Here is a 23,364-nt window from a genome sequence, read left to right as displayed (position 1 = left end):
AATCCAAGAATAACACCATGGTTTTGCTGAGTTGAGGAATAGATGTTAGAGTTTGGGGAGACTGAGGCAGCCAGAATTTATGGGACAGAGTACTAAAGAGAATGGAGCTACACAAAGAACTCCAGGAATATTAACATGGATCCCCAAGTCTTTGGCTAAATAATAATCTGAGCATACATAGAGTGCACTGACACTACTCTGCAGCTGGGTGAAGAACAACTGCCAGGGAGCTATTAGCTGAATTCTTGGTGGTCACATAGGGCTAGAAAATGTTTGAATTCCATTTAGCCATAATAAAGAGACCCTGCTGAATACTCAGATTAATCAAAAAAGTCAGAATTAAGTGGTAGGTCTTACATTAGCCCAAGGCAAAAGTTACTACAGACCTGTCCTAACAAAGCTTAAAAACAAGCCTTGAAAAGATCAACCTGATCTGCAAAACACATTATAGCCTTCCGAAACAAACTGCAATAGTTCTTAAAGAAAGATAAAATCCAAACACTCAAAAATATAACATTTACAATGTCTGCTGTCCAATAAAAACATTATTAGACATGCAAATAAGCAACAAATTGTGACCCCAAGCCAGGAAGAAAATCATCACTAGAAATTACAGAGGTGACAAAATTAGTAGACAAGGACTTTAAAACCTCCATTATAAATGTGCTCAAAAATTTAAAGAAAAATATGAAGATAATGAGGAGAGAAATGAAAGAGTCAAATGGAACTTCTAGAAGTGAAAACTACAATATATGAAATGGAAACTTCACTGGATGGGATTAGCAAATACAGTAAACACTAAAGAAGAAAAGATCACTGAATGACACTGTTACTAACTTGATCTTGTTGACAATTATAGGATACAACAACCACAAGTAGCAGAATATATAGTTTTCAGAGTCACACAGTTGTGCGTAAGCAACACTCACCAAGATAGACCATATTCTGTGCCATAAAAGACATGTTAACGAATTTAAAAGAATAGAAGCCATACAATGTATATTTTTGGATCACAATACAATTAAATTAGAAATCAGTGAGAAATATATTTGGGTAATACTTACATATTTGGTGACTAAACAATACACTTTAGGCCGGGCATGGTGGCTCATGCCTGTAATCCCATCACTTTGGGAGGCCGAGGCGGGCAGATCACCTGAGATTGGTAGTTCAAGGCCGGCCTGACCAACACGGAGAAATCCTGTCTCTGTTAAAAATACAAAATTAGCCTAGTGTGGTGGTGTATGCCTGTAATCCTAGCTACTCATGAGGCTGAGGCAGGAGAATGGCCGGAACCCAGGAGGCAGAGGTTGCAGTGAGCCGAGATCGTGCCATTGCACTCCAGCCTGGGCAACAAGAGTGAGACTCTGTCTCAAAAAAAAAAAAAAAAAAAAAAATTAGCCAGGTGTGGTGGTGGGCACCTGTAATCCCAGCTACTTAGGAGTCTGAGGCAGGAGAATCACTTGAATCTGGGAGCAAGGATTGTGCCACTGCACTCCAGCCTGGCCAAAAAAAGCGAAATTCTGTCTCAAAACAAACAAACAAACAAACGTTAAAATAATCCATGGGTCAAAGAAGAAATTGCAAAGTGTATTAGAAAATACTTTGAACTAAATTATAATGGAAATATAACATCTAAAATATTATCTTTGCAAACTACACATCTGTCAAAGGACTAGTATCTAGAATCTAAAAGGAACTAACAAATCACCGAGAAAAATAAAGCACAATCCCATTAAAAAGTAGGCAAAGGACATGAATAGCCACTTCTCAAAAGAAGGTATACAAATGGCCCACAAATGTATGAAAAAATTCTCAACATTACTAATCATCAGGAAAATGCAAATTAAAACCACAATGAGATACCACCTTGCCCCTTCAAGGATGGCCATTATTAAAAAGTCAAAAAACAACAGATGTTGGTGTGGATGTGGAGAAAAGAGAATACTTATACGCTGCTGGTGGGAATATAAATTACTACAACCTCTATAGGAAACAGTATGGAGATTCTTTAAAGAGCTAAAATAGATCTACCATTCAATCTAGCAATCCCACTACTGGGTATCTACCTAAAGGAAAATAAGTAATTATATGAAAAAGATACCACTTGGACACATATGTTTATAGCAGCACAATTCACAACTGCAAAAATGTGAAGCCAACCTAAGTCCCTATAGACTAATAAGTGGTTAAAGAAAATGTGATATGTGTGTGTGTGTGTGTATATATTTTATATATATATATATATATATATATAAAAAATGGAATACTACTTAGCCATGAAAAGGAAAGAAAGAATGTCCTTTGCAGCAACTTAGATTGAACTGGAGGCCATTACTTTAAGTGTGTGTATATGTGTATACATACATATATATACTTTGTGTGTACATATGTATACATACATATGCAATATGTATAAGTACACATACATATATAATGTGTATATATACTTACAACAATAGTTTATTCATTCAACTGTTGCTGGATATATAGATATATAACTGTGTTTACAGTTACATATGTGTAGACACAGTTATATATCTATATCTGTCTATCTGTCTATCTAACACAGAGAGCCCAGAAAAAACCCACACCTACATATATACATGGCCAAATGATTTTTGATTAAGGTGCCAAGATTATTTGGTGGTGAAAAGATAGCCTTCTCAGCATATTTTTCCAAAGAGACAATTGGACATTCCTTTGGAAAAAATAAGAATCTTCATTGTTACCTAACACCATACACCATACATAAACATCAACTCAAAAGGATTCATAGACCAAATTATAAATGGTAAGACTATAAAACTTATAGAAGAAAATATAGGAGAAAATCATCATAAGTTTTCAGTAGGCAAAGTTTTTGAATAGGACATAAGAAATACAAACTATAAAAGAAAAAAATATATTGAGCTTTATCAAAATTACAGCTTCTGCTCTTCAAAAGACACAACCAAGAAAATGAAAAGACAAGTCATAGTCTGGGATAAAATAGCCACAAAATATGTGTGTGACAAAGAGCTCACATCAAGAATATATATATTATATATAATAAAAATATATAATTATATACATAATTATTATTTTTTAGAAGTAGTCTCACTCTGTTGCCCAGGCTGGAGTGCAGTGGTGCAGTCTCGGCTCACTGCAACCTCCAACTCCTGGGTTCAAGCGATTCTCCTGCCTCAGCCTCCTGAGTAGCTGGGATTACAGGCGCCTGCCATCACGCCCAGCTACAAGGATATATTTTAAAACTGCCATAGCTCAATTTTAAGAAGGCATTCAGCTCAGTTAAATATGAACAAATACTTCAAGAAGATATACAAATAGACAATAAACACATGAAAAGATGCTCAGCATCTCTAGTTAACAGGGGAAAAACAGTTGACACTTCAATGAGACAGTATTACACACCCACTAGAATTGCTAAAATTAAAAAAATTGACAACGGGAAGCATTGGTGAGAAAATATAGCAAGCAGAACTCTTTATGCATTGTTCATGAAAATGTAAAGTCATATTACCACTTTGAAAAATAGTTTGGCAGCTTCTTATAAAGTTAAGCATATACTTCCCATTTCATATGACCCCCAAAGTAATTCTGTTTTTGGGTATTTATCCAAGAGAAATTAAAAAAAAGCCTACAAAAATGCTTGTACATGGTTGTTCACATCACTTTAATTCAGAATAGCACTAAACTGGACACAACTCAAATGTCCACCAACAGTTGAATGAATGAACAAATTGTGATACATCCACACAATGCAATACTGCTCAACAATCAAATGGAACACGCTGCTGATACACACAGCAGCATGAATGAATTTCAAGAACTTTTGAGCAAAAGAAGACGAATACAAAAGAGTGTATGTTATAGGATTCCATTTAGATGAAATTCTGAAAGAGGCAACACTAATTTATAGTGACAGGAAGCAAACCAGTTGTTGCCTGGAGCTGGAGAAGTAGTGAATTGATTGCAAAGGGGCATGAGGGAACTTTTGAAGGTTATAGAAATGTTCTATATTTTGATTGCATGGTGGTTACACAGATGTAAACAATTGTCAAAATTCATTGTACTGTATAATTTTAAAAGGTAAATTTAATGTTATATAAATTATATTTCAGTACAGCTGGTAAGGCTGGATGTGGTGGCTCATGCTTATAATACCAGCACTTTAGGTGGGTGAGGCAGGAGGACTGCTTGAGGCCGTGAGTTTGTGACCAACCTAAGCAACATAGTAGACCCCATCTCCATAAAACATAGAAAAAATTAGCCGCGCATGGTGTTCATGCCTGTAGTCCCAGCTACTTGGAAGGTTGAGGTGGAGGATCACTTGAGCCTGGGAGGTCAAGGCTGCAGTGAACTCTGATCACACCACTGCACTCCAGCCTGGGTGACACGGCAAGACCCTGCCTCAGAAACCAAAACCAATAGCTGGGTGTGGTGGTGAATGCCTGTAATCCCAGCTACTCAGGAGGCTGAGGCAGGGGAATTGCTTGAACCTGAGAGGTGGAGGTTGCAGTGAGCTGGGATTGTGCCACTGCACTCCAGCCTGGCTGGCTGACAGAGTGAGACTCCATCTCCAAAACAAACACACAAACAAAACCCCAAACCAAAACAAACAAACAAAATAAAGCTGATAAGTTTTTAAAAAACAAAAGTGTGAAACAGTATGTGCAGGCGGTCCTCGCCTTCTGCAGTTGTTTGGTATCTTAAAAATTGCTAATGCAGGGGACCACCTCTTTTGGCTTTGGAACACCCCCTCCCTCTGTCTCTGTGAGGGGGAGCATCTTCCTTCTGTCTTCTCCCTTCCTTCTTGCTTATTAAACTCTCCACTCCTTAAAACCACTCCACGTGAGTCCGTGTCATTTTATCTAAACCGGCATGAGGACTAGGAACCCTGTTGTTCTTCCACTCATCAGAGTCGTATCATTTTGGTGTATGGACTGGGAAAGGAAATTCAATAATCAGATGGAGTCAAGGAAACTTATTTTAAACTATTTATGGCCTTTAATAATCAAGTAAGGTATCCTACTGTGAACAAAATTTGGAGCATGTTCATTTTTCTCTGCTTTGTTCCTCTAAAATTTGGAGACTATCTGTAAGTACTCTTAACTTATGGCAATATAGTTGTTCACATCAGTGCAGTAAGAATGCATTTTTCTTTGTCAACAGAACACAATTGGAAAAACTGATTATTTTACCAAGGCTTTAACTGAAAGGGTATGTTTCCCTTTAAGGAATCAAGCTTGACATGCGGAGCCAATAAAAGCCCCTTGGGGAGACCTGGCCTCACACCTCGTCTACACAGTCCCCACACAGGGTTCCTAACCTGTGGTCAGTGAAGAATGTCACTTTCTAACAGGTCTGGAAGCTCCGAGTTTAACTTGGGACCTCAAGAGGAGAGGATCACCCAACTCGCAGGTATTAGAGGATACAAACCCATGGCTGGGCTCAGCTTTAAAAGTCTTATCTGAAATTCCTTGTGGAACAGTGTTTCATCAAAGCCAATCCAAAAGTCCTATGTAGAAATAACCATTCTTGCTGCACTTCATACAAATAATCAGGCCAAGTATAAGACTAAATTTCATTCACAATTAGTTTTTACCAAAAATGAGGCCTGGAGAGAAAAATATTGCTCCAAAGCTTATCATACATTTGTCATTAAATCCTAGTCTCATTAATTGTTTTTAAGCTTTTTGCCTACATTTTAGACTAATCCTGCTTATTCCTGTGAATCAAGTGGTGATCTTCTGCAGCTTGGGGAAAAAAAAAAGGGGATGGGTAATGTAAAAATGTGAATCAATACACTAGTTCTGAGCAATTAGTTTGCAAATTGTGCCAGGTAATGAAAGTAAGGTGCCCATAACCCGGAGGTTTCTTTGGGAAAGTAAAACCAAGGAACTTCGTAGGCCCACAGAGGGGAATTCTATATGTTGGCAAGTAAAATTTTAGATGGAAATTACCTACCACATCACACTTGTGGGAACTGCTGTCCTTGCTCTACTATTTGCAATAGGGTTATCCATGGTAGCACCTTCTAACTGAAATATTGGACAGAGTTTCCATTGCTGTTGTATTTTGCTTAATTAGTATCCTTATAGCAGGGATAATAGTTACTGGCAAAAAGGAAGCATGAAAGTTTTGCTATCACTGACCCTACTAGGACTTTTAATTGGATTTAGTAATGCAGTTTTTGTTTTTTTGTTTTGTTTTGTTTTGAGACGGAGTTTTGCTCTGTTGCCCAGACTGGAGTGCAGTGGTGCGATCTCAGCTCACTGCAACCTCTGCCTCCCAGGTTGAAGTGATTCTCTTGCCTCAGCCTGCCAAGTAGCTGGGATTACAGGTGCCCATCACCATGCTGGCTAATTCTTTGTATTTTCAGTAGAAATGGGGTTTCACCATGTTGGCTAGGCTGGTCTTGAACTCCTGACCTCATGATGCTCCCGCCTCAGCCATCCAAAGTGCTGGGATTACAGGCGTGAGTCACCACGCCCGGCCAGTAATGCAGTTTTAAATGAAACATTCTGCTTTGGGATTAACACCCCTAGTAAAGTAGAGAAAAATCTACTGGTACTTAAAAATCAAATCAAAATTATTGACAGGCTCAGGGAAAATGCGGGCTTCAGCCCCGAGTGGCTACAATCTCTCTTTAATTACTTCCAGTCTTCTTTATGGAATTGGTTAACCCCTTTATTAAGCACTCTCTTGCTTATATGACTTGTATTGATATTTGGACTCTGTACACTCAATACTGTAACTTGAATTATTTCTTCTTGCCTAGAAGCAATCAAACGCCAAATGGTGCTGTAAATTGAACCACACATGGACGCCATTCTTCCGAGGTCCCTTAGATCAGCCGCAGGAGGACCCCTAGCTGCTGTTCCCCATTCGAGGCCCCTTTTCAGCAGGAAGTAGCCAGAAACAATGGTCACCCAAAACCCCCTAACAGCAGTTAGTTTGACATCGCCACAGGGAGGAATGTGGTTGGAGTTATTAAGAAATTATTCTGTAATCCCAGCACTTCGGGAGGCTGAGGCGGGCGGATCATGAGGTCAGGAGATCGAGACCATCCTGGCTAACACGTGAAACCCTGTCTCTACTAAAAATACAAAAAATTAGCTGGGCGTGATGGTGGGCGCCTGTAGTCCCAGCTAGTCGGGAGGCTGAGGCAGGAGAATGGCGTGAACCCGGGAGGCGGAGCTTGCAGTGAGCCGAGATCGCCCCACTGCACTCCAGCCTGGACGACAGCGCAACACTCCGTCTCAAAAAAAAAAAAAAAAAAAAAAAAGAAACAAATTATTTTATGCAGATAGACAGGAAAAGAGGTCCTTGGGAAGTTTTCATTTTTTAAACCATCTCCGGAAAAGTTTCTTTTAAAGCCCGGGCTCTTAGAGCCAGGCCGGCAACCTTTGATATGCAAATACCGGCCATTAGAAGCTGGGTCCATTCAACATGGCGATTCCCACAGCCTTCTTGCCCTTGCCCCACAAGTTCCTGGCCACATGGTTGCCCCCACGTATCTCCACGTGTGTAGAACATCCATGGCGCCCTGCATTTGCATATTAAAAGACTAGGGCGGGAGGGCCAGATTTTTCTCGGGCTACGTGAATGACATGCCTGGTCAAACCAATCCTCTGAGCTCTATGCAAATCAGACATTACCTCTTCCAGTCTCTGCATATATTCCTGGCTGGCCGTGGTAGGTGGGGACCTCCTCTTTCGGCTTTGGAGCCCCGCTCCCTCTGTCTCTGTACGGGGAAGCTCCTTCCTTCTGTCTTCTCCCTTCCTTCTTGCCTATTAAACTCTCCGCTCCTTAAAACCACACACACACACAAAATTGCTAATGCAAGATGAAACTATGTAAAGTGATGTTAATAACCAATGGGAAAAAATGTGATTGTACTATGACCTTTAACATTTTTTGTCAAAGCATTAAAAACTCCTATTATTGGTTGTAAATTTGTAGGGAAATAAAAAAATTTTAAAAATACAAACATATTTATTTAAATACAGTGTAATTTCAAACATTAGAACCATGGAGAATGATTTCCTTGTAAAAAATATATCAAGATGAGTTTGGCCTCTTTTCATCCTATAACATATAATATGGAATAAGCAGGTGGGGCGCGGTGGCTCACGCCTGTAATTCCAGCGTTTTGGGAGGCCGAGGTGGGCAGATCACCTAAGGTTGGGAGTTCGAGACCAGCCTGACCAACATGGAGAAACCCTGTCTCTACCAAAAACACAAAATTAGCCGGGCGTGGTGGCACATGCCTGTAATCCTAGCTGCTCGGGAGGCTGAGGCAGGAGAACCACCTGAACTCGGGAGGCAGAGGTTGTGGTGAGTCGAGATCATGCCACTGAACTCCAGCCTGGGCAACAAGAGTGAAACTCCATCTCTAAATAAATAAATAAAAAGGAATAGCACCTTTTCTTCATCTTGACAGGTTGCCATATTCTTTTCTAATTCTGGATCAGCTTCCAACATTTATTATTGGAGGTTTCAATGTTGTGGACTACCTGAGAGTTCCTTTAATGAGAAGTTTTTGCTGGCATTACTTTCTCTGGGACATCTTCTTCCTTTTCATCACAACTACTTTTCTCATTCATGTCAATAAATTCACCTTCACTAAGCTCCTTTGGCTGCCCTTCTAGAGATTCTTGAAAGTAGCAGTATGAACATTCCCATGGTCAGGTATTTCTTCTATAACTCCATTTATGTTCAATTCAAATTTCACTGAAAACATTATCACTTTTGTTTCTTTGCTGCACTTTTATCTTTGCTGGCCAATTCTTAATACAGTTTTGTAAAATGTTACGTGGGTTTATCACAGTGACTAATCACTGACATACTTTGAAAGAAGTCATGTGATTGGTCACATTATTTTGCTCATCTGTTATTTTCTTTTTTTCTTTTTTTTTGAGACGGAGTCTGGCTCTGTCGCCGGGGCTGGAGTGCAGTGGCCGGATCTCAGCTCACTGCAAGCTCCGCCTCCCAGGTTCACGCCATTCTCCTGCCTCAGCCTCCCGAGTAGCTGGGACTACAGGTGCCCACAACCTCGCCCGGCTAGTTTTTTGTATTTTTTAGTAGAGACGGGGTTTAACCGTGTTAGCCAGGATGGTCTCGATCTCCTGACCTCGTGATCCATCCGTCTCGGCCTCCCAAAGTGCTGGGATTACAGGCTTGAGCCACCGCGCCCGGCCTCATCTGTTATTTTCAAAGTGATCTGTGGACTGAAGGGCTAGCAGCCAAGTTTATCCTTTTTTTTTTTTTTTTTTTTTTTTTTTTTTTGAGACAGAGTTTCGCTCTGTTGCCCAGGCTGGAGTGCAGTGGCACGATCTTGGCTTACTGCAAGCTCAGCCTCCCAGGTTCACGCCATTCTCCTGCCTCAGCCTTCCCAGTAGCTGGGACTACAGGCACCCGCCACCACGCCCCGCTAATTTTTTGTGTTTTTAGTAGAGACGGGGTTTCACCGTGTTAGCCAGGATGGTCTCGATATCCTGACCTCGTGATCCATCCACTTCTGCTTCCCAAAGTGCTGGGATGAGAGGTTGAGCCACCATGCCTGGCAAGTTTATCCTTTATGGAACTACTCAAAGTTAATATATCATGGTAACCAAAATTTGAATTATTTTTAGAAGACTCATGTTATTTTTTTTTTTTTTTTTTTGAGAGGGAGTCTCGCTCTGTCGCCCAGGCTGGAGTGCAGTGGCCGGATCTCAGCTCACTGCAAGCTCCGCCTCCTGGGTTCCCGCCATTCTCCTGCCTCAGCCTCCCGAGTAGCTGGGACTACAGGCGCCCACAACCGCACCCGGCTAATTTTTTGTATTTTTAGTAGAGACGAGGTTTCACCGTGGTCTCGATCTCCTGACCTTGTGATCCGCCCGCCTCGGCCTCCCAAAGTGCTGGGATTACAGGCGTGAGCCACCGCGCCCGGCCTGACTCATGTTATTTAAGCTGTAGTAACCAATATTTTTATAGTGAAACTGTTCGAAGCCAGGACTACCTGCATAGTGTGTTACCTTTTGTGTAAGACAGAAGAGGACATAAGAACATATAAATATGTTTTTTTTGTGTGTGTTTTGCAAAAAGAAACACAGGGAGGATAAACCACAAACTAATGAAATTGATTATCTACAGAGTATGGTGTGAATGAGGCAGAAGGTGTAGGGGAGGAGTGACAATTTTCTGAGTACACTTTTTTTTAAAAAATGGTTTTGACTTTATGTTAATGTTTTACATATTCAAAAAAGAATACTAGGCTAGGTGTAGGCTTATGCCTATAATACCAGTACTTGGAGGCTAAGGCAGGAGGATCACTTGAGCCCAGGAGTTCAAGGCTAACCTGGGGCAACATAGTGAGACCCCATCTCTAAAAAATAAAAAATAAAAAATTAGCCAGGCATGGTGGTGTGCACTTGCAGCCTCAGCTATTTGGGAGGCTGAGGTGGGAGGATCGCTTAAGTGCAGGAGATTGAGGCTGCAGTGAGCTGTGATTGTACCACTGCACACCAGCCTGGGTGACATATCAAGACCCTATCTCAAAAACAAAACAAAACAAAGCAAAAAAGCAAGAGAAAATATATTAATCAACTGGAGTGGAGCAAAGCTCTAAAACTGCACATAATAGAAACAAACTTTATTTTAATGAATCACATATTTTAATAAATCACCTTCAATCACGTTGAAGGTGACACTTCAACACAGTACTTTGACAATATACTCTCAGTTTAAAGACAACCAACTGCAAGCAAATCTTCAACAGCTCTTTCTTACTGTATAATGCCAACTAATAAAAGTAGAATACATTATTACAAATGGAGTTAGAAAATCACCTCCCCAGAGTGTGGGATGGACCAAGTGATTTTGCTTCTAATGAACAAACTACAGCAAAAACGATGGTATGTCACTTTCTCAGTCTTTCCCTCCCTCCCTCCTTCCCCTCCTTCCTCATTCCTTCCTTTCTTTCTTAACAGGGTTTCATTCTGTGGTCTAGGCTGGAGTGTAGTGGTGTGATCTCAGCTCACTGTAACCTCCACCTCCTGGGTTCAAGCAATTCTCTGGCCTCAGCCTCCTGAGTAGCTGGGACTATAGGCATGCACCACCAGACCAGTTAATTTTTGTATTTTTAGTAGAGGCAGGGTTTGTCATGTTACCCAGGTTGGTCTTGAACTCCTGGGTTCAAGCAATCCACCTGCCTCGGCCTCTCAAATTGCTGGAATTATAGGTTTGAGCCACCATGCCTAGCCTGGTATGTCACTTTCAAAATTAGGTTAATAAAAAGATCGTGGCTTTCATCACCTTTGCCCTCTCTGGCACTCTCCTTTACTTGCTCTAACAGAAGCTGGTTGCCCTATGGAGGTCCACATGGCAAGGAACTGAGGTAGACCTCAAGCTAACAAGCAGCAAGAAACTGGAACCCTTATTCTAACAATCCACAAGGAACTTAATTTTGCCATTGACTATGTGAGAGAGATTAGAAGCGAATCTATCCTCTGTTGACCCTTAAGATAAGACAATAGCCTTAGGTGACGCTTTAATTGCTGCCTTGTAAGACTTTGAGGCAGAGGCACCCAGCAAAGCTATACCCAGTCCTGATCCACAAAATTTATGAGATAATAAATGCTTCTTTTAAGCCACTAAGTTTTGGGATAATTTGTTACACAGCAATGGCTAAATAATATACCACCAAAAAGAATGTCTAGTTTAAATACAATCATGAGGCTGGGCACAGTGGCTCACGACTGTAATCCCAACACTTTGGGAGGTCGAGGTGGGTGGATCACAAAGTCAGGAGTTCGAGACCAGCCTGGCCAATATGGTGAAACCTCATCTCTACTAAAAAAAATACAAAAAGACGGCACACCCAAGACGGCCGAATAGGAACAGCTCCAGCCTCCAGCTCCCAGTGTGAGTGACACAGAAGATGGGTGATTTCTGCATTTTCAACTGAGGTACCGGGTTCATCTCACTGGGGAGTGCTGGACAATCGGTTCTGGTCAGCTGGTGCAGCCCGACCAGAGAGAGCTGAAGCAGGGCGAGGTATCGCCTCACCTGGGAAGCGCAAGGAGGAAGGGAATCCCTTTTCCTAGCCAAGGGAAACTGAGACTCACAACACCTGGAAAATTGGGTAACTCCCACCCTAATACTGTGCTTTACCAAGGGTCTTAGCAAACAGCACACCAGGAGATTATATCCTACACCTGGCCCGGAGGGTCCCACGCCCACGGAGCCTCCCTCATTGCTAGCACAGCAGTTGGAGATCTAACTGCAAGGTGGCAGCGAGGCTGGGGGAGGGGTGCCCGCCATTGCTGAGGCTTAAGTAGGTAAACAAAGCAGCAGGGAAGCTAGAACTGGGTGGAGCCCACCACAGCTCAAAGAGGCCTGCCTGCCTCTGTAGACTCCTCCTCTGGGGACAGGGCATAGCTAAACAAAAAGCAGCAGAAACCTCGGCAGAGGTAAATGCCCCTGTCTGATAGCTTTGAAGAGAGCAGTGGATTCCCAGCACGGAGGTTGAGATCTGAGAACAGACTGACTGCCTGCTCAAGTGGGTCCCTGACCCTGGAGTAGCCTAACTGGGAGACATCCCCCACTAGGTGCAGACCTACACCTTACACCTCACATGGCAGGGTACACCCCTGAGATGAAGTTTCCAGAGCAAGAATCAGTCAGTAAGACTCACTGTTCAGCAATATTCCATCTTCTGCAGCCTCCGCTGCTGATACCCAGGCAAACAGGGTCTGGAGTGGACCTCAAGCAAATTCCAACAGACCTACAGCTGAGGGTCCTGACTGTTAGAAGGAAAACTAACAAACAGAAAGGACACCCACACCAAAACCCCATCAGTACATCACCATCATCAAAGATCAAAGGCAGATAAAACCACAAAGATGGGGGAAAAGCAGTGCAGAAAAGCTGGAAATTCAAAACATCAGAGAGCATCTCCCCTTCCAAAGGAATGCAGCTCATCGCCAGCAACGGAACAAAGCTGGATGGAGAATGACTTTGACGAGTTGAGAGAAGAAGGCTTCAGTCGATCAAACTTCTTAGAGCTAAAGGAGGAACTACGAACCAGTGCAAAGAAACTAAAAACCTTGAAAAAAGAATGGATGAATGGATAACTAGAATAATTAATGGATGACTTCAATAATCAATAAGAGAAGACCTTAAAAGAACTGATAGAGATGAAAACCGTAACACGAGAACTACATGACAAATGCACAAGCTTTAGTAACCAACTAGATCAACTGGAAGAAAGAGTATCAGCGATTGAAGATCAAATGAATGAAATGAAGTGAAAAGAGAAGCATGGAGAAAAAAGAGTAAAAAGAAGTGAACAAAGCCTCCAAGAAGTATGGGAGTATGTGAAAAGACCGAATCTACGTCTGATTGGTGTGCCTGAAAGTGACAGGGAAAATGGAACCAAGTTGGAAAACACTCTGCAGGATATCATCCAGGAGAATTTCCCCAACCTAGTAAGGCAGGCCAACATTCAAATTCAGGAAATACAGAGAACGCCACAACGATACTCCTCGAGAAGAGCAACTCCAAGACACATACATAATTGTCAGATTCACCAAAGTTGAAATGATGGAAAAAATGTCAAGGGCAGCCAGAAAGAAAGGTTGGGTTACACACAAAGGGAAGCCCATCAGACTAACAGCAGATCTCTCGGCAGAAACTCTCCAAGCCAGAAGACAGTAGGGGCCAATATTCAACATTCTTAAAGAAAAGAATTTTCAACCCAGAATTTCATATCCAGCCAAACTAAGTTTCATAAGTGAAGGAGAAATAAAATCCTTTACAGATAAGCAAATGCTTAGAGATTTTGTCACCACCAGGCCTGCCCTACAAGAGATCCTGAAGGAAGCACTAAACATGGAAAGGAACAACAGGTACCAGCCACTGCAAAAACATGTCAAAATGTAAAGTCCATCGATGCTAGGAAGAAACTACATCAACTAGCGAGCAAAATAACCAGCTAATATCACAATGACAGGATCAAGTTCACACATAACAATATTAACCTTAAATGTAAATGGACTAAATGGTCCAATTAAAACACACAGACTGGCAAATTGGATAAAGAGTCAAGACCCATCAGTTTGCTGTATTCAGGAGACCCATCTCACATGCAGAGACACACATAGGCTCAAAATAAAGGGATGGAGGAAGATCTACCAAGCAAATGGAAAACAAAAAAAAAGCAGGGGTTGCAATCCTAGTCTCTTATAAAACAGACTTTAAACCATCAAAGATCAAAAGAGACAAAGAAGGCCATTACATAATGGTAAAGGGATCAATTCATTAGGAAGAGCTAACTATCCTAAATATATATGCATACAATACTGGAGCACCCAGATTCATAAAGCAAGTCCTTTAGAGACTTACAAAGAGACTTAGACTCCCATACAATAATAATGGGAGACTTTAACACCCCACTGTCAACATTAGACAGATTGAGACAGAAAGTTAACAAGGATATCCAGGAATTGAACTCAACTCTGCACAAAGTGGACCTAATAGACATCTACAGAACTCTCCACCCCAAATCAACAGAATATACATTCTTCTCAGCACCACATCACACTTATTCCAAAATTGACCACATAGTTGGAAGTAAAGCACTCCTCAGCAAATGTAAAAGAACATAAATTATAACAAACTGTCTCTCAGACCACAGTGTAATTAAACTAGAACTCAGGACTAAGAAACTCAATCAAAACTGCTCAACTACATGGAAACCAAACAACCTGCTCCTGAATGACTACTGAGTACATAACGAAATGAAGGCAGAAATAAAGATGTTCTTTGAAACCAATGAGAACAAAGATACAACATACCAGAATCTCTGGGACACATTTAAAGCAGTGTGTAGAGGGAAATTTATAGCACTAAATGCCTACAAGAGAAAGCAGGAAAGATCTAAAACTGACATCCTAACATCACAATTAAAAGAACTAGAGAAGCAAGAGCAAACACATTCAAAAGCTAGCAGAAGGCAAGAAATAACTAAGATCAGAGCAGAACTGAAGGAGATAGAGACACAAAAAACCGTCCAAAAAATGAATGAATCCAGGAGCTGGTTTTTTGAAAAGATCAACAAAATTGATAGACTGCTAGCAAGACAAACAAAGAAGAAAAGAGAGAAGAATCAAATAGACACAATAAAAAATGATAAAGGGGATATCACCACCAACCCCACAGAAATACAAACTACTGTCAGAGAATACTATAAACACCTCTATGCAAATAAACTAGAAAATCTAGAAGAAATGGAGAATTTCCTGGACACTTACACTCTCCCAAGACTAAACCAGGAAGAAGTTGAATCCCTGAATAGACCAATAGCAGGCCCTGAAATTGAGGCAATAATTAACAGCCCACCGACCAAAAAAAGTCCAGGACAAGACGGATTCACAGCCAAATTCTACCAGAGGTACAAGGAGGAATTGGTACCATTCCTTCTGAAACTATTCCAATCAATAGAAAAAGAGGGAATCCTCCCTAACTCATTTTACAAGGCCAACATTATCCTGATACGAAAGTCTGACAGAGATACAACAAAAAAAGAGAATTTTAGACCAATATCCCTGATGAACATCAATGCAAAAATCCTCAATAAAATACTGGCAAACCGAATCCAGCAGCATGTCAAAAAGCTTATCCACTATGATCAAGTGGGCTTCATCCCTGGGATGCAAGGCTGGTTCAACATATGAAAATCAATAAATGTAATTCAGCATATAAACAGAATCAAAGACAAAAACCACATGATTATCTCAATAGATGCAGAAAAGATCTTTGACAAAATTCAACAGCCCTTCATGCTAAAAACTCTCAATAAATTCAGTATTGATGGAATGTATCTCAAAATAATAAGAGCTATTTATGACAAACCCACAGCCAGTATCATACTGAATGGGCAAAAACTGGAAGCATTCCCTTTGAAAACTGGCACAAGACAGGGATGCCCTCTCTCACCACTCCTATTCAACATAGTGTTGGAAGTTCTGGCAAGAGCACTCAGGCAAGAGAAAGAAATCAAGGGTATTCAGTTAGGAAAAGAAGAAGGCAAATTGTCCCTGTTTGCAGATGCCATGATTGTATATTTAGAAAACCCTATTGTTTCAGCCCAAAATCTCCTTAAGCTGATAAGCAACTTCAGCAAGGTCTCAGGATATAAAATCAATGTGCAAAAATCACAAGCATTCTTATACACCAGTAACAGACAAACAGAGAGCCAAATCATGAATGAACTCCCACTCACAATAGCTTCAAAGAGAATAAAATACCTAGGAATCCAACTTACAAGGGATGTCAAGGACCTCTTCAAGGAGAGCTACAAACCACTGCTCAGTGAAATAAAAGAGGACACAAACAAATGGAAGAACATACCATGCTCATGGATAGGAAGAATATTGTGAAAATGGCCATACTGCCCAAGGTAATTTATAGATTCAATGCCATCCCCATTAAGCTACCAATGACTTTCTTCACAGACTTGGAAAAAACTGCTTTAAAGTTCACATGGAACCAAAAAAGACCCCGCATTGCCAAGACAATCCTAAGCCAAAAGAACAAAACTGGAGGCATCACACTACCTGACTTCAAACTATACTACAAGGCTACAGTAACCAAAATAGCATGGTACTGGTACCAAAACAGAGATATAGACCAATGGAACAGAACAGAGCCCTCAGAAATAATACCACACATCTACAGCCATCTGATCTTTGACAAACCTGACAAAAACAAGAAATGGGGAAACGATTCCCTATTTAATAAATGGTGCTGGGAAAATTGGCTAGCCATAAGTAGAAAGCTGAAACTGGATCCTTTCCTTACTCCTTATACGAGAATTAATTCAAGATGGATTAGAGACTTAAATGTTAGACCTAAAACCATAAAAACCCTAGAAGAAAACCTAGGTAATACCATTCAGGACATAGGCATGGGCAAGGACTTCATGTCTAAAACACCAAAAGCCACAGCAACAAAAGCCAAAATTGACAAATGGAATCTAAACTAAAGAGCTTCTGCACAGCAAAAGAAACTACCATGAGAGTGAACAGGCAACCTACAAAATGGGAGAAAATTTTTGCAATCTACTCATCTGACAAAGGGCTAATATCCAGAACCTATAAAGAACTCAATCAAATTTACAAGAGAAAAACAACCCCATCAAAAAGTGGGCAAAGGATATGAACAGACACTTCTCAAAAGAAGACATTCATACAGCCAACAGACACATGAAAAATGCTCATCATCACTCGCCATCAGAGAAATGCAAATCAAAACCACAACGAGATACCATCTCACACCAGTTAGAATGGCAATCATTAAAAAATCAGGAAACAACAGGTGCTGGAGAGGATGTGGAGAAATAGGAACACTTTTACACTGTTGGTGGGACTGTAAACTAGTTAAAACAGTGTGGCGATTCCTCAAAGATCTAGAACTAGAAATACCATTCAACCCAGCCATCCCATTACTGGGAATATACCCAAAGGATTATAAGTCATGATGCTATAAAGACACATGCACACGTATGTTTATTGTGGCACTATTCACAATAGCAAAGACTTGGAATCAACCCAAATGTCCATCAGTGACAGATTGGATTAAGAAAATGTGGCACATACACACCATGAAATACTATGCAGCCATAAAAAAGGATGAGTTCGTGTCCTTTGTAGGGACATAGATGCAGCTGGAAACCATCATTCTCAGCAAACTATCGCAAGAACAGAAAACCAAATACCACATGTTCTCACTCATAGGTGGGAATTGAACAATGAGATCACTTGGACTCAGGAAGGGGAGCATCACACACCAGGTCCTATTGTGGGGAGGGGGTAGGGGAGAGGGATAGCATTAGGAGATACACCTAATGTAAATGATGAGTTAATGGGTGCAGCACACCAACATGGCACATGTATATATATGTAACAAACCTGCATGTTGTGCACATGTACCCTAGAACTTAAAGTATAATTAAAAAAAAAATACAAAAAATTAGCCGGGCATGGTGGCACATGCCTGTAGTCCCAGCTACTTGGGAGGCTGAGGTAGGAGAATTGCTTGAATCCGGGAGGCAGAGGTTGCAGTGAGCCGAGGTCACGCCACTGCACACCAGCCTGGGTGACAGAGTGAGACTCCATCTCAAAAGAATAATGATGATGATGATGATAATAACAATAATAATAATAATAATAAAAATACATACAGTCATGAGGTCCGGGCATGGTGGCTCATGCCTGTAATCCTGGCACTTTGGGAGGCTAAAGTGGGCGGATCACCTGAGGTCAGGAGTTCGAGACCAGTATGGGCAACATGGCAAAACCCCCCGTCTCTACTAAAAGTACAAAAATTAGCCAGGCGTGGTGGCAGGCATCTGTAATCCCAGCCACTTGGGAGGCTGAGGCAGGAGAATTGCTTGAACCGAGGAGGCGGAAGTTGCAGTGAGCCGAGATTGCACCACTGCATTCTAGCCTGGGTGACAAGAATGAGACTCCATCTCAAAACAAGCAAACAAACAAACAATATATAAAATCATGAGGAAACATACAACAAATATAAATTAAAGCCATTATACAAAATAAATGGCTTCTAGTCTTTACAAATGTTAGTTTCATATAAACAAACAAGGCTGAAGAACTGTTTCAGATTAAAGTAGACTAAAGAGACATGGCAACTAGGCCAGGCATGGTGGCCTGTAATCCCAGCACTTAGCTGAGGTGGGCAGATCACTTGAGGTCAGGAGTTCAAGACTAGCCTGGCCAACATAGTGAAACCTTGTCTCTACTAAAAATACAAAAATTAGCTGGGTGTGGTGGGGGTGTGGTGGCACATGCCTGTAGTCCCAGCTACTCAGGAAGCTAAGGCAGGAGAATCATTTGAACCTGGGAGGCGGAGGTTGCAGTGAGCCAAGATCATACCACTGCACTCCAGCCTGGGCAAAAGAGTGAGACCCTGTCTCAAAAAAAAAAAAAAAAAGAAAAAAAAAAGAAAAGAAAAAGAGATATGGCAACTAAATGCAATGTGTGATAGTTTGGACTAAAAAAAAAATTACTATAAGGTATAGTAAAATATAGTACAAGGTATGGTAAAATTTAAATATGGACTATAGGCTAAGTAATTATATTGTATTGACGTTAAATTTTCTGATTTTTATTATTGAAATTTAATTATATAAAAGAATATCCTTGTTCGGAAATACATAATGAGGTGTTTAGGAATAAAGAAACGTGATTTCTGGCCGGGCGCGGTGGCTCAAGCCTGTAATCCCAGCACTTTGGGAGGCCGAGGCGGGCGGATCACGAGGTTAGGAGATCGAGACCATCCTGGCTAACATGGTGAAACCCCGTCTCTACTAAAAATACAAAAAACTAGCCGGGCGTGGTGGCGGGCGCCTGTAGTCCCAGCTACTCGGAGGCTGAGGCAGGAGAATGGCCTGAACCTGGGAGGCGGAGCTTGCAGTGAGCCGTGATCGCGCCACTGCACTCCAGCCTGGGTGACACAGCGCAAGACTCCGTCTCAAAAAAAAAAAAAAAAAAAAAGAAACGTGATTTCTACAACTTACTCTCAAATGTCATAAAAATAATCAGGTCATTAAAAAAATCATATCATATGAAAATAATGTGTGTGTATACATACATACAAACATATATCCATACACACTTGGGTGTGTGTATAGATACATCTTTTTTAAAAACTTTATTACATTTTTTATTTTTATTTTTTTGAGACAGAGTCTTGCTCTGTTGCCCAGGCTGGAGTGCAGTGGTGCAATCTCGCTCACTGCAACCTCTGCCTCTCAGGTTCAAGCATTTCTCATGCCTCACCCTTAGGTGTGGGGTACCAGGCCTGGCTATTTTTTTGTATTTTTAGAAGAGATGGGGTTTTATCATATTGGCCAGGCTGGTCTTGAACTCCTGGCCTCAAGTAATCCACCTGACTCAGCCTCCCAAAGTGCTGGGATTACAGGAGTGAGCCACTGGCCTATAGATACATTTACATAATACACCTATATATATATACACACACACACACAGAGTGATAAAGGAAATTCAGCAAAATGCAAAATGTTAACAATAGGTGCATCTGGGTGAAGGAGATACAGTTCTTTGTACAATTCTTGCAACTCCTCTGAAAAGTTGAAATCATTTCAAAACAGAAAGTTAAAATGAACACTTCTTGTGAAAATACCTATGAAAATTACACCTATTTACTCTTTGACCCAGCAATTTCAATTCCATTTCTGGGAATTCATCCCAAAGATATACTGCATATGTAAAAACTGATGTAGGTACAGGGCTATTCAATAGCGCTCATTTATAAGCCACTGGTTAATAATCCAAAGGAATACTAAGCAGCTGTTTAAAAAAAAAATAGCTTTCTATATATTAATATGGATTTTTTTTTTTTTTTTTTTTTTTTTTAAGATGGAGTCTCACTCTGGAGTGCAGTGGCGCGCGATCTCCACTCACTGCAAGCTCCGCCTCCTGGGTTCACGCCATTCTCCTGCCTCCTGGGTTCACGCCATACTCCTCCCGAGTAGCTGGGACTACAGGTGCCCGCCAACACACCCGGCTAATTTTTTTTGTATTTTTAGTAGAGATGGGGTTTCACCATGTTAGCCAGGATAGTCTCGATCTTCTGACCTCGTGATCCGCCCACCTCGGCCTCCCAAAGCGCTGCGATAATAGGCGTGAGCCACTGGGCCTGGTCAATATGTTAATATTTTTAAAGGATATGATGTGAAGAAGGGAAGATACAGAGTGGTGTATAGTATTTTATCTTTTTGTAAAAAAAAAAGTGGGGAAATAAAAATATATGTACATATTTGCACAAAGAAATGTTGACAGCATACTTATAAAGTTATAAAATGTTTACCTGCAGGGAGAGGAGGAAGCAAGGGTAGAATAGGAGTAGGATAGCGATGGAAGTCAGACTTCTCGATATGTACATAGTATATTGTTTTGATTTTTTAAACCATGTAAATGTATCTCCTATTCAAAAATAAAATAAAGGAAACTACTAAGATTGAGGTAAATGGCAGACTTATAAAGATTCAAAGAAAAGGTTCCTTGAGATATTAAGTGGAAAGAGCAAGTTGCAAAATAGTATATATATTGTAAAATGATCCCTGTTGTGCAAAGAAAACCCCACACATACATTTGCATACACATAGAAAATGCTTGTAAGTGTATATAACCAGGTATTAATAGTAGTGATCTTTCAGGGGTGAGTCTGAGGCATAGTGAGGGTGGGGGAGGCTAATTTTCTTTTCTTTTAATCTTTTTTTTTCTTTTGAGATGGCATTTCATTCGTGTCGCCCAGGCTGGAGAGCAATAGTGTGATCTCAGCTCACTGTAACCTCCACCTCCTGGGTTCAAGTGATTCTCATGCCTCAGCCTCCCCAGTAGCTGGGATTATAGGTGCTCGCCACCACGCCTGGCTAATTTTTGTATTTTTAGTGCAGACAGAGTTTCACCATGTTGACCAGGCTGGTCTTGAACTCCTGACCTCAGATGATTTGTCCGCCTCGGCCTCCCAAAACACTGGGATTACAGGTGTGAGCCACCACGCCCAGCCAAATTTATTTTCTTAAACTTATTTTCAATTGAAATATAATTTATATACAGACACATGCAAGTCTCTTAAGTTCAATGAGTTTTGGAAAATGTGTACATCCTTATAACCCATCCCTCTATCAAGATATGGAACAGTTCTAACTTCCTGGGGGGAAAAAATTCTACCATCATTAATACTGTTGGTTTCAACTTTAATATGCTGAGGACTCTATAGGATGTTTAAGGTATGTGTGGACATAGAATCCTCCAAGTGTACTCATAACATTAAAACCCAACAACTTTGTTATGATTGTTATGCATCTTTTATCCTAAACATTCCTTCTATGCAGTTTTACAGATGGTGAAGAAAAACTGAGGTTAAAAAGTTCTGTGGGCGTGGTGGCTCATGCCTGTAATCCCAACACTTTGGGAGGCCGAGGTGGGCCGATCACCAGAGGTCAGGAGTTTGAGACCAGCCTGACCAATATGATGAAACCCGTCTCTACTAAAAATACAAAAATTAGCCGGGCATGGTGGCATGCGCCTGTAATCCCAGCTACTTGGGAGGCTGAGACAGAAGAATCGCTTGAACCCGGAGGTGGAGGTTGCAGTCAGCCGAGATCAAGCCATTGCACTCCAGCCTGGGCGACAAGAGCAAAACCCCGCCTACACAAACACAACACAACACAACACAACACAACAAAACAAAACAAATCCATGGAGCACATAAAATCGTGTGAAAGAAAATTAAATAACAAAAATTAAGACAGCCTGACACATTTTAATCCAAATAGAATTCCAGACACAGAAAACAAAAACAAAAACAAAAACAAACTGAACACTAAGACTAGTCTGAAGAGTGGAGTATGAATTAGACAGCAAATTTCCCTGAGTGTGGGATGTTTCTTACAGTGAAAAAGAGATCAGGAAGATTAAAACACAAAAGTAGCTCAGCCATGAACCTCAAAACATACCAGCATAGAGCTATCAGGAAGGTTATTACGCTCAGCCTTATAAGGATCTACTCATCTGACTAGATGATCACAACAGAGGAACTCAGAGTAAAAGAATGGTAACCAGCCGGGTGCGGTGGTTCATGCCTGTAATCCCAGCACTTTGGGAGGCCTAGGCGGGCAGATCACAAGTCAGGAGTTCGAGACCAGCCTGGCCAATATGGTGAAACGCTGTCTTTACTAAAAACACAAAAATTAGCCAGGCATGGTGGCGCACGCCTGTAGTCCCAGCTACTCAGGAGGCTGAGGCAGAAGAATGGCTTGAACCTGGGAGGCAGAGATTGCAGTGAGCCGAAATAGCACCACTGCACTCCAGCCTGGGTGACACAGCGAGACTCCATCTCAAAAAAATAAAATAAAATAAAATAATAAAATAAAATAATGATGACCATATGTCTAACCACACACTGAATATCTGCAGTGTTTCTCAGATCCTTCAAATGAACACGCCTGGAACTCAACTCTTGATTTCTCTTAAATCTACCATTCTGTAGTCTTCCATTCTCACCAAATGGTAGCTTTGTCCATCCAGTTCCTTAATGTGGAAACCCAGAAATCACTCTTAATCCCTGCTCCCCATTTATCCATTGTATTTATTCAGTTAATAATATTTAACTGAAGATCTACCACTTGCCAGGCAAGACAACAATCTTTTCAGACACCCAGGAATATAATAATAAACAAAACACCCCCTGCCCTCATGAAATTTATATTCCACCTATTCCATTATTAAGTCTTATTGAACCCATTTCCTAAATATATCTATAATT

At 41.0% G+C, this 23,364-nt stretch overlaps 1 protein-coding gene across 5 annotated transcripts in view; it reads right to left on the bottom strand.

Annotated features, from left to right (window-relative positions):
• The window catches only part of LOC112626416 (protocadherin gamma-C4), a 108,097-nt gene that overhangs the window by 51,525 nt on the left and 33,208 nt on the right, over positions 1 to 23,364 (bottom strand). The window lies entirely within an intron of this gene.

This window comes from Theropithecus gelada, chromosome 6 (assembly GCF_003255815.1).
Source record: "Theropithecus gelada isolate Dixy chromosome 6, Tgel_1.0, whole genome shotgun sequence".
Taxonomy (NCBI): Eukaryota; Metazoa; Chordata; class Mammalia; order Primates; family Cercopithecidae; genus Theropithecus; species Theropithecus gelada.
The sequence above is the reverse complement of the archived record's forward strand: the minus strand, read 5'-3'. Positions and strand labels throughout refer to the sequence as shown.